The 12,962-nt window shown below is 50.1% G+C and overlaps 2 non-coding genes across 2 annotated transcripts; both read left to right on the forward strand.

Annotated features, from left to right (window-relative positions):
• The first annotated feature begins 8,845 nt into the window (after positions 1-8,845).
• Positions 8,846-8,960, forward strand: LOC120979889. Its single transcript, XR_005774389.1, has one exon. It is a non-coding gene; the product is annotated as a U5 spliceosomal RNA (small nuclear RNA).
• Positions 8,961-9,734: 774 nt separating this feature from the next.
• Positions 9,735-9,883, forward strand: LOC120979978. The gene has a single exon (XR_005774459.1). It is a non-coding gene; the product is annotated as a U12 minor spliceosomal RNA (small nuclear RNA).
• Positions 9,884-12,962: the final 3,079 nt, after the last annotated feature.

Below are 12,962 nucleotides of genomic sequence, written 5' to 3' on the forward strand. Positions count from 1 at the left end.
CTGTCCCGGTGCATCATGGGTATGCAGATGAGTCACTGTCTGTGGGCGGGGCTTCCTCTCCAGTTTGGACGCGGGGGGTGGTCCTCCAGGATTCAGTGACTGCCAGGAGTCGTTGGTAATAAAGTTATTTCAATAAAAACAAAATTATTTGTGTCAAGCTTTATTTAGACCACACAAAACAGGATGGTGGAGGTTTAAAGGGGTTGTCTGACCCCCAAGCTAAACTCAAGGCCCTCAGTGGCGCTCCGCTCCAGCGCTGAGGGCCCCGTCCGTCGTCATGTGCAGAAGCCATTCACTGGCTTCAGAGTGTCCCCGAGCAGCCTGTGACCCCAGAGGACAGTGACTGGCTGCAGCAGTGCATGTGACCATGGGCGGAGCGCCACTAAGCAGGTGAGCTGCTTCTTTATTTAAAACAGTCAGGGGCTTAAAGAGGCGCTCCAGCTTTTAGGGAGAAAATAGGGTCCGGCCGGCAGGCGTCAGGTGTTACATGGATATGACATAGCCGTGTGCATGGAGACTAGCGGTACAGTCACGTGTCCTGTACTGCACACTATACACAGCGCAGGCGCAGATCCTGTACTGTACACTATACACAGCGCAGGCGCAGATCCTGTACTGTACACTATACACAGCGCAGGCGCAGATCCTGTACTGTACACTATACACAGCGCAGGCGCAGATCCTGTACTGCACACTATACACAGCGCAGGCGCAGATCCTGTACTGTACACTATACACAGCGCAGGCGCAGATCCTGTACTGTACACTATACACAGCGCAGGCACAGAACCTGTACTGTACACTATACACAGCGCAGGCGCAGATCCTGTACTGTACACTATACACAGCGCAGGCGTAGATCCTGTACTGTACACTATACACAGCGCAGGCACAGAACCTGTACTGTACACTATACACAGGGCAGGCGCAGAACCTGTACTGTACACTATACACAGCGCAGATCCTGTACTGTACACTATACACAGCGCAGGCGCAGATCCTGTACTGTACACTATACACAGCGCAGATCCTGTACTGTACACTATACACAGCGCAGGCGCAGATCCTGTACTGTACACTATACACAGCGCAGGCGCAGAACCTGTACTGTACACTATACACAGCGCAGGCACAGATCCTGTACTGTACACTATACACAGCGCAGATCCTGTACTGTACACTATACACAGCGCAGGCGCAGATCCTGTACTGTACACTGTACACAGCGCAGGCACAGATCCTGTACTGCACACTATACACAGCGCAGGCGCAGATCCTGTATTGTACACTTTACACAGCGCAGGCGCAGATCCTGTACTGTAAACTATACACAGCGCAGGCGCAGATCCTGTACTGTACACTATACACAGCGCAGGCACAGATCCTGTACTGTACACTATACACAGCGCAGGCGCAGATCCTGTACTGTACACTAAACACAGCGCAGGCGCAGATCTTGTACTGTACACTATACACAGTGCAGATGCTGTACTGTACACTATACACAGCGCAGGCACAGATCCTGTACTGTACACTATACACAGCGCAGGCGCAGATCCTGTACTGTACACTATACACAGTGCAGGCGCAGATCCTGTACTGTACACTATACACAGCGCAGGCACAGATCCTGTACTGTACACTATACACAGCGCAGGCGCAGATCCTGTACTGTACACTATACACAGCGCAGGCGCAGATCCTGTACTGTACACTATACACAGCGCAGGCGTAGATCCTGTACTGTACACTATACACAGCGCAGACACAGATCCTGTACTGTACACTATACACAGCGCAGGCGCAGATCCTGTACTGTACACAATACACATTGCAGGAGCAGATCATGTACTGTACACTATACACAGTGACAGCGCAGGCGCAGATCCTGTACTGTACACTATACACAGTGCAGGCGCAGATTCTGTACTGTACACTATACACAGTGCAAGCGCAGATCCTGTACTGTACACTATACACAGCGCAGGTACAGATACTGTATCGTACAAAATACACAGCGCAGGCGCAGATCCTGTACTGTACACTATATACAGCACTGGCACAGATCCTGTACTGTACACTATATACAGCACAGGCGCAGATCCTGTACTGTATACTATACACAGCGCAGGCGCAGATCCAGTACTGTACACTATACACAGCACAGGCACAGATCCTGTACTGTATACTATACACAGTGCAGGTGCAGATCCTGTACTGTACACTATACACAGTGCAGGCACAGATACTGTATCGTACAAAATACACAGCGCAGGAGCAGATCCTGTACTGTACACTATATACAGCACAGGCGCAGATCCTGTACTGTACACTATACACAGCGCAGGCGTAGATCCTGTACTGTACACTATACACAGCGCAGATCCTGTACTGTACACTATATACAGCACTGGCACAGATCCTGTACTGTACACTATATACAGCACAGGCGCAGATCCTGTACTGTACACTATATACAGTGCAGATCCTGTACTGTACACTATACACAGCGCAGGCGCAGATCCTGTACTGTACACTATATACAGTGCAGATCCTGTACTGTACACTATACACAGTGCAGATCCTGTACTGTACACTATACACAGCGCAGGCGCAGATTCTGTACTGTACACTATACACAGCGCAGGTGTAGATCCTGTACTGTACACTATACACAGCGCAGGCGCAGATCCTGTACTGTACACTATACACAGCGCAGGCGTAGATCCTGTACTGTACACTATACACAGCGCAGGCACAGAACCTGTACTGTACACTATACACAGCGCAGGCGCAGAACCTGTACTGTACACTATACACAGCGCAGATCCTGTACTGTACACTATACACAGCGCAGGCGCAGTTCCTGTACTGTACACTATACACAGCGCAGATCCTGTACTGTACACTATACACAGCGCAGGCGCAGATCCTGTACTGTGCACTATACACAGCGCAGGCGCAGAACCTGTACTGTACACTATACACAGCGCAGGCGCAGATTCTGTACTGTACACTATACACAGCGCAGATCCTGTACTGTACACTATACACAGCGCAGGCGCAGATCCTGTACTGTACACTGTACACAGCGCAGGCAAAGATCCTGTACTGCACACTATACACAGCGCAGGCGCAGATCCTGTACTGTACACTTTACACAGCGCAGGCGCAGATCCTGTACTGTAAACTATACACAGCGCAGGCGCAGATCCTGTACTGTACACTATACACAGCGCAGGCACAGATCCTGTACTGTACACTATACACAGCGCAGGCGCAGATCCTGTACTGTACACTATACACAGTGCAGGCGCAGATCTTGTACTGTACACTATACACAGTGCAGATGCTGTACTGTACACTATACACAGCGCAGGCACAGATCCTGTACTGTACACTATATATAGCGCAGGCGCAGATCCTGTACTGTACACTATACACAGTGCAGGCGCAGATCCTGTACTGTACACTATACACAGCGCAGGCACAGATCCTGTACTGTACACTATACACAGCGCAGGCGCAGATCCTGTACTGTACACTATACACAGCGCAGGCACAGATCCTGTACTGTACACTATACACAGCGCAGACACAGATCCTGTACTGTACACTATACACAGCGCAGGCGCAGATCCTGTACTGTACACAATACACATTGCAGGAGCAGATCATGTACTGTACACTATACACAGTGACAGTGCAGGCGCAGATCCTGTACTGTACACTATACACAGTGCAGGCGCAGATTCTGTACTGTACACTATACACAGTGCAAGCGCAGATCCTGTACTGTACACTATACACAGCGCAGGTACAGATACTGTATAGTACAAAATACACAGCGCAGGCGCAGATCCTGTACTGTACACTATATACAGCACTGGCACAGATCCTGTACTGTACACTATATACAGCACAGGCGCAGATCCTGTACTGTATACTATACACAGCGCAGGCGCAGATCCTGTACTGTACACTATACACAGCACAGGCACAGATCCTGTACTGTACACTATACACAGCGCAGGCGCAGATCCTGTACTGTACACAATACACATTGCAGGAGCAGATCATGTACTGTACACTATACACAGTGACAGCGCAGGCGCAGATCCTGTACTGTACACTATACACAGTGCAGGCACAGATTCTGTACTGTACACTATACACAGTGCAAGCGCAGATCCTGTACTGTACACTATACACAGCGCAGGTACAGATACTGTATCGTACAAAATACACAGCGCAGGCGCAGATCCTGTACTGTACACTATATACAGCACTGGCACAGATCCTGTACTGTACACTATATACAGCACAGGCGCAGATCCTGTACTGTATACTATACACAGCGCAGGCGCAGATCCTGTACTGTACACTATACACAGCACAGGCACAGATCCTGTACTGTATACTATACACAGTGCAGGTGTAGATCCTGTACTGTACACTATACACAGCGCAGGCACAGATCCTGTACTGTATACTATACACAGTGCAGGTGTAGATCCTGTACTGTGCACTATACACAGCGCAGGCACAGATCCTGTACTGTACACTATACACAGCGCAGGCACAGATCCTGTACTGTACACAATACACATTGCAGGCACAGATCCTGTACTGTACAAAATACACAGCGCAGGCGCAGATCCTGTACTGTACACTATATACAGCACAGGCGCAGATCCTGTACTGTACACTATACACAGCGCAGGCGTAGATCCTGTACTGTACACTATACACAGCGCAGATCCTGTACTGTACACTATATACAGCACTGGCACAGATCCTGTACTGTACACTATACACAGTGCAGATCCTGTACTGTACACTATACACAGTGCAGATCCTGTACTGTACACTATACACAGCGCAGGCATAGATCCTGTACTGTACACTATACACAGCGCAGATCCTGTACTGTACACTATACACAGTGCAGATCCTGTACTGTACACTATACACAGCGCAGGCATAGATCCTGTACTGTACACTATACACAGCGCAGATCCTGTACTGTACACTATACACAGTGCAGATCCTGTACTGTACACTATACACAGTGCAGATCCTGTACTGTACACTATACACAGTGCAGGCGCAGATCCTGTACTGTACACTATATACAGCACTGGCACAGATCCTGTACTGTACACTATATACAGCACAGGCGCAGATCCTGTACTGTACACTATACACAGCGCAGGCGTAGATCCTGTACTGTACACTATACACAGCGCAGATCCTGTACTGTACACTATATACAGCACTGGCACAGATCCTGTACTGTACACTATACACAGCGCAGGCATAGATCCTGTACTGTACACTATACACAGCGCATGCGCAGATCCTGTACTGTACACTATATACAGCACTGGCACAGATCCTGTACTGTACACTATATACAGCACAGGCGCAGATCCTGTACTGTACACTATACACAGTGCAGATCCTGTACTGTACACTATACACAGTGCAGATCCTGTACTGTACACTATACACAGCGCAGGCGCAGATTCTGTACTGTACACTATACACAGCACAGGCACAGATCCTGTACTGTACACTATACACAGCGCAGGTGTAGATCCTGTACTGTACACTATACACAGTGCAGGCACGGATCCTGTACTGTACACTATACACAGCGCAGGCACAGATCCTGTACTGTACACTATACACAGCGCAGACACAGATCCTGTACTGTACACTATACACAGCGCAGGCGCAGATCCTGTACTGTACACAATACACATTGCAGGAGCAGATCATGTACTGTACACTATACACAGTGACAGCGCAGGCGCAGATCCTGTACTGTACACTATACACAGTGCAGGCACGGATCCTGTACTGTACACTATACACAGTGCAAACACAGATCCTGTACTGTATACTATGCACAGAGCAGGCGCAGATCCTGTAATGTACACTATACACAGCGCAGGCATAGATCCTGTACTATACACTATACACATTGCAGGCACAGATCCTGTATTGTACACTGCGCAGGCGCAGATCCTGTACTGCACACTATACACAGCGCAAATCCTGTACTGTACACTATAGACATTGCAGGCGCAGATCCTATACTATACACTGTACACAGCGCAGGCGCAGATCCTGTACTGCACACTATACACAGTGCAGGTGCAGATCCTGTACTATACACTATACACAGCGCAGGCGCAGATCATGTACTGTACACTATACACAGCGCAGGCACGTACCCTTTTCTGTACACTATACATAGTGCAAGCGCAGATCCTGTACTGTACACTATGCACATTGCAGGCGCAGATCCTGTACTGTACACAATACACAGCGCAGATCCTGTACTGTACACTATACACAGCGCAGATCCTGTACTGTACACTATACACAGCGCAGATCCTGTACTGTACACTATACACAGCGCAGATCCTGTACTGTACACTATACACAGAGCAGATCCTGTACTGTACACTATACACAGCGCAGGCACAGAACCTGTACTGTACACAGCGCAGGCGCAGATCCTGTACTGTACACTATACACATTGCAAATCCTGTACTGTACACTATATACAGCACAGGCGCAGATCCTGTACTGTACACTATACACAGCGCAAATCCTGTACTGTACACTATACACAGCGCAAATCCTGTACTGTACACTATACACAGCGCAGGCGCAGATCCTGTACTGTACACTGTACACAGCGCAGGCACAGATCCTGTACTGTACACTATACACATTGCAAATCCTGTACTGTACACTATATACAGCACAGGCGCAGATCCTGTACTGTACACTATACACAGCGCAAATCCTGTACTGTACACTATACACAGCGCAAATCCTGTACTGTACACTATACACAGCGCAGGCGCAGATCCTGTACTGTACACTGTACACAGCGCAGGCACAGATCCTGTACTGTACACTATACACATTGCAAATCCTGTACTGTACACTATATACAGCACAGGCGCAGATCCTGTACTGTACACTATACACAGCGCAAATCCTGTACTGTACACTATACACAGCGCAAATCCTGTACTGTACACTATACACAGCGCAGGCGCAGATCCTGTACTGTACACTGTACACAGCGCAGGCACAGATCCTGTACTGTACACTATACACAGGGCAGATCCTGTACTGTACACTATACACAGCGCAGATCCTGTACTGTACACTATACACAGCGCAAATCCTGTACTGTACACTATACACAGCGCAGGCGCAGATCCTGTACTGTACACTGTACACAGCGCAGGCACAGATCCTGTACTGTACACTATACACAGGGCAGATCCTGTACTGAACACTATACACAGCGCAGATCCTGTACTGTACACTATACACAGTGCAGATCCTGGACTGTACACTATACACAGCGCAGGCGCAGATCCTGTACTCTACACTATGCACAGCGCAGACCAAGATTCTGTACTGTACACTATACACAGCGCAGATCCTGTACTGTACACTATACACAGCGCAGATCCTGTACTGTACACTATACACAGTGCAGATCCTGGACTGTACACTATACACAGCGCAGGCGCAGATCCTGTACTCTACACTATGCACAGCGCAGACCAAGATTCTGTACTGTATACTATACAAAGCCCAGATCCTGTACTGTACACTATACACAGTGCAGGCGCAGATCCTGTACTGTACACAGTGCAGGCACGGATCCTGTTCTTTACACTATACACAGCGCAAGCGCAGATCCTGTACTGTACACTATGCACAGCGCAGGCACGGATCTCGGGGGCAAGGGCTCCAGATTCTCGAGGCAGTGGGGCAGTGACTCCAGAAACTCGGGGGCAGGGGCTCCAGAATCTTGGGGCAGCAGGGTGGAGGGGCTCCAGGATCTGGGGGATGGGTAAGGTGGGCTTCTCATGGAGTATAACTCCCATCATGAGCTCAGTGTTGAGGCTACACTGCAGGTTCTCCGTCTGTTGCAGGTCTGCTCTGTGGTCAGCGCCGTAGACGAGTCGCGTTCACACTGCGCAGAGGTCTGGTGTGCTACAAAGAGAAACGTACACACCACCACATTCACATAACCCTAAGACAATAGTGAGTGCAGCTCTGGATGTGACTGGAGTATAGTGAGTGCAGCTCCGGGTGTGACTGGAGTAAAAGGCCTTATTCACACGTCAGTGTTCGGTCAGTGATTTCCATCAGTGAGTTTGAGCTAGAACCAGGAGCGGCTCTGAACACAGGACAGGAGCAGATTGGTCCCTTACTCCTGATCTCTGGGGAGGCTCCAGTCCTGGTTTTGGCTCCCAATCAGTGACGTGTGAACAAGGCCTTATACTCCAGTCACATCTGAATAGGGCATCAGACATTACATAACATCAGCATTGTGACTGCAGCTCTGGGTGTGACTGGAGAGCAGTGACTTGATGCCCCCATCGCCCCCTGCCGGGGTGTAGCAGGAGGTTCTGCAGCTGCCCCAGCACGTGAGGATATAAATGGCGCCGGGCATCAAACACTTTATTATATACAGGTCTACATAATATTCAGCTGTGCGGGTGAGCGCTGGTCCCATCAACCTCTGCTGAACGTGGACTGTTTCGGGTCCTGCCCCCCTCTGTGACTCCTCCCCCTCATCTGCATATTACCCAGGATGCATCTCCCGTGTCTTCAGACGGAGCGGTTTTTGTGTTATTTTTATGCTTTTTATTGTAGATATTTAGTAACAGATGAGACACATTGTATCCGGCAGAGGCAGCACGTGACCTGCACACAGCACATCCATGTCCCCCGCGCTCTCCGTGTGTGTGATGAGCGGCCCCCGGGCCCCCGGCACTGCCGGCCCCTGGCAGCTGTATACTCTGGTTTCTCTTCAGATCGAATAAATCTTTCGCCTTTTACTAAAGATTTCCGTGGAGAGGAACAATCATGAGTTTCATGCAATTTTTTGATGCCCGGCGCTCGCTGGGCTTCCTGTTCTGGTTAATAATAGATTGGATGATGGGAGTTGTTGTAGTTCCTTGGTTTGGTGGTTGTCCTGAAGCACAAATGTTAACCCCTTGGCTGGGGATGTATTATTGGTGTTTCCACGGTGACTTTTTTAGGTTGCTTTTAGCGCTAATATTCTGGGAGCAGCAGGTTGAGGACTACTACCCCCATTCTGTCTGGTGTACACTTCGGGTGCGCTCGATCTGATGACTGTTGTATGGTATATACACTGCGTTCACAGACCTGGGACAGTTTTGCTTTATTGAAGTTGGAGCCGTTCAAAGCTTGCGGCTTTTGATGGACTAAACAAAAAAACTGCACTACTACTCCTATTCTCCTGTATTATTACACTATGCACTCCTACTCCCATTCTCCTCCATCATTACACCGTGCACTCCTACTCCCATTGTCTTCTATCATTACACCGTGCACTACTACTCCCATTCTCCTCTATCATTACACCGTGCATAATGTATGATGGCTGCACTGCAGTAATGTACAAAGTGGGCGGAGACAATCCCTGTGATGATGTCATCGCTGCCAGAAGCAGCTTACTACCCATCATGCATTTCACCTGCGCTGATCATTCCTGGATAGATCATTGAAGCATTATCTCAGGATTGTCCGTCCCCATCCTCATCACTCCGCACTGATTCCATGTAATTCCACCATCCACCACTGGAGGCGCCAAGTGGCTCTCCCTGATACAGACAGGGCGCTCTCCAGGGCCACAGCTCCGGGGCCACACAAGGAGGGTATGCCTTAAACTAATGAGTAAGGAAAATAACAAGTCCGGGTGACGCCGGCTCCTCACTGCTCATGTGAGAGGAATTTTTGGATGGGTACAGGTCGCCCCAAGGAGGATCTGCCTACTTTGCAGGACCTTCAGGAGCAGTGATCTGCCTGACCCCTGATTGTGTGCAAGGACAGAGGAGAATGAGAGTAGTAGTGCATGGCGTAATGATAGAAGACAATGGGAGTAGGAGTGCACGGTGTAATGATGGAGGAGAATGGGAGTAGTAGTGCAGTTTTTTTGTTTAAGTCCATCAAAAGCCGCAAGCCCTGAACAGCTCCATCTCCCAAAAAACAAAACTGTTCCAGGTCTGTGAACGCAGTGTATATACCGTATAATAGTGATGTCCGGTTCATGAACGAATCCTTCTTTTGAATCGATTCCTTTCACTGAACCGGAGGAGTGGATTCATCTGACTGCGCTGATCGGTGTGAAGCCGCTCAGTCAGACTCAGTACATGGCAGAGACTCCAGCAGCAGGTCTGGTGTAATATGATCCCACAGTGGAAGCCAGCCTTCTGCCAGCCCCGCCCCTCCCCGCCCCGCAGCCAATCAGACACGCTCAACCTGCGGCCCTCCAGCTGTTGTAAAACTACAACTCCCAAAATGCCCTGCTGTAGGCTGATAGCTGTAGGCTGTTCGGGCATGCTGGGAGTTGTAGGCCGCAGGTTGAGCATGCCTGGTCTACTAGTTAAGGTACATTCACACGTCCGCAATTCCGTTCCCGAAAAAAAATAGATCATGTCCTATTCATGTCCGCAATTGCGGATAAGAATAGGTATATTCTATTAGTGCCGGCGATGTGCGGTCTGCAAAAAGCGGAACGCACATTGCCGTGTTTGTGTTTTGCGTGGATCCGCAAAACACATTACGGACGTGTGAATGAAGCCTAAAGGAATGGAATGATTGCACTTAGTTATAGACTCATTGAGAATCGTGAGTCATCAGAACAATACACGGAGTATAATGACCGGGCTGCAGCAGTATAAAGCCCTGAAGTGCCCTCCATAGAGTAGAACGCCTCCAGCAGTGCCCCCTACTCAGTGTAATGCCCAGATCAGTGCCCCCTACTCAGTGTAATGCCCAGATCAGTGCCCCCTACTCAGTGTAATGCCCAGATCAGTGCCCCCTACTCAGTATAATGCCCAGATCAGTGCCCCCTACTCAGTGTAATGCCCAGATCAGTGCCCCCTACTCAGTGTAATGCCCAGATCAGTGCCCCCTACTCTGTGTAATGCCCAGATCAGTGCCCCCTACTCAGTATAATGCCCAGATCAGTGCCCCCTACTCAGTGTAATGCCCAGATCAGTGCCCCCTACTCAGTGTAATGCCCAGATCAGTGCCCCCTACTCAGTGTAATGCCCAGATCAGTGCCCCCTACTCAGTGTAATGCCCAGATCAGTGCCCCCTACTCAGTGTAATGCCCAGATCAGTGCCCCCTACTCAGTGCAATGCCCAGATCAGGGCCCCCTACTCAGTGTAATGCCCAGATCAGTGCCCCCTACTCAGTGCAATGCCCAGATCAGGGCCCCCTACTCAGTGTAATGCCCAGATCAGTGCCCCCTACTCAGTGTAATGCCCAGATCAGTGCCCCCTACTCAGTGTAATGCCCAGATCAGTGCCCCCTACTCAGTGTAATGCCCAGATCAGTGCCCCCTACTCAGTGCAATGCCCAGATCAGGGCCCCCTACTCAGTATAATGCCCAGATCAGTGCCCCCTACTCAGTGTAATGCCCAGATCAGTGCCCCCTACTCAGTGTAATGCCCAGATCAGTGCCCCCTACTCAGTGTAATGCCAAGATCAGTGCCCCCTACTCAGTGTAATGACCAGATCAGTGCCCCCTACTCAGTGTAATGCCCAGATCAGTGCCCCCTACTCAGTGTAATGCCCAGATCAGTGCCCCCTACTCAGTGTAATGCCCAGATCAGTGCCCCCTACTCAGTGTAATGCCCATATCAGTGCCCCCTACTCTGTGTAATGCCCAGATCAGTGCCCCCTACTCTGTGTAATGCCCAGATCAGTGCCCCCTACTCAGTGTAATGCCCAGATCAGTGCCCCCTACTCAGTGTAATGCCCAGATCAGTGCCCCCTACTCAGTGTAATGCCCATATCAGTGCCCCCTACTGTGTAATGCCAAGATCAGTGCCCCCTACTCAGTGTAATGCCCAGATCAGTGCCCCCTACTCAGTGTAATGCCCATATCAGTGCCCCCTACTCTGTGTAATGCCCATATCAGTGCCCCCTACTCAGTGTAATGCCCAGATCAGTGCCCCCTACTCAGTGTAATGCCCAGATCAGTGCCCCCTACTCAGTGTAATGCCCAGATCAGTGCCCCTACTCAGTGTAATGCCCAGATCAGTGCCCCCTACTCAGTGTAATGCCCAGATCAGTGCCCCCTACTCAGTGTAATGCCAAGATCAGTGCCCCCTACTCAGTGTAATGCCCATATCAGTGCCCCCTACTCTGTGTAATGCCCATATCAGTGCCCCCTACTCAGTGTAATGCCCAGATCAGTGCCCTCTACTCAGTGTAATGCCCAGATCAGTGCCCCCTACTCAGTGTAATGCCCAGATCAGTGCCCCCTACTCAGTGTAATGCCCAGATCAGTGCCCCCTACTCAGTGTAATGCCCAGATCAGTGCCCCCTACTCAGTGTAATGCAAGATTAGTGCCCCCTACTCAGTGTAATGCCAAGATCAGTGCCCACTACTCAGTGTAATGCCAAGATCAGTGCCCCCTACTCAGTGTAATGCCCAGATCAGTGCCCCCTACTCAGTATAATGCCCAGATCAGTGCCCCCCACTCAGTATAATGCCCAGATCAGTGCCCCCCACTCAGTGTAATGCCCAGATCAGTGCCCCCTACTCAGTGTAATGCCCAGATCAGTGCCCCCTACTCAGTGTAATGCCCAGATCAGTGCCCCCTACTCAGTGTAATGCCCAGATCAGTGCCCCCTACTCAGTGTAATGCCCAGATCAGTGCCCCCTACTCAGTATAATGCCCAGATCAGTGCCCCCCACAGTATAATGCCCAGATCAGTGCCCCCCACTCAGTGTAATGCCCAGATCAGTGCCCCTACTCAGTGTAATGCCCAGATCAGTGCCCCCTACTCAGTGTAATGCCCAGATCAGTGCCCCCTACTCAGTGTAATGCCCAGATCAGTGCCCCCTACTCAGTGTAATGCCCAGATCAG

Source organism: Bufo bufo, chromosome 9 (assembly GCF_905171765.1).
Source record: "Bufo bufo chromosome 9, aBufBuf1.1, whole genome shotgun sequence".
Taxonomy (NCBI): domain Eukaryota; kingdom Metazoa; phylum Chordata; class Amphibia; order Anura; family Bufonidae; genus Bufo; species Bufo bufo.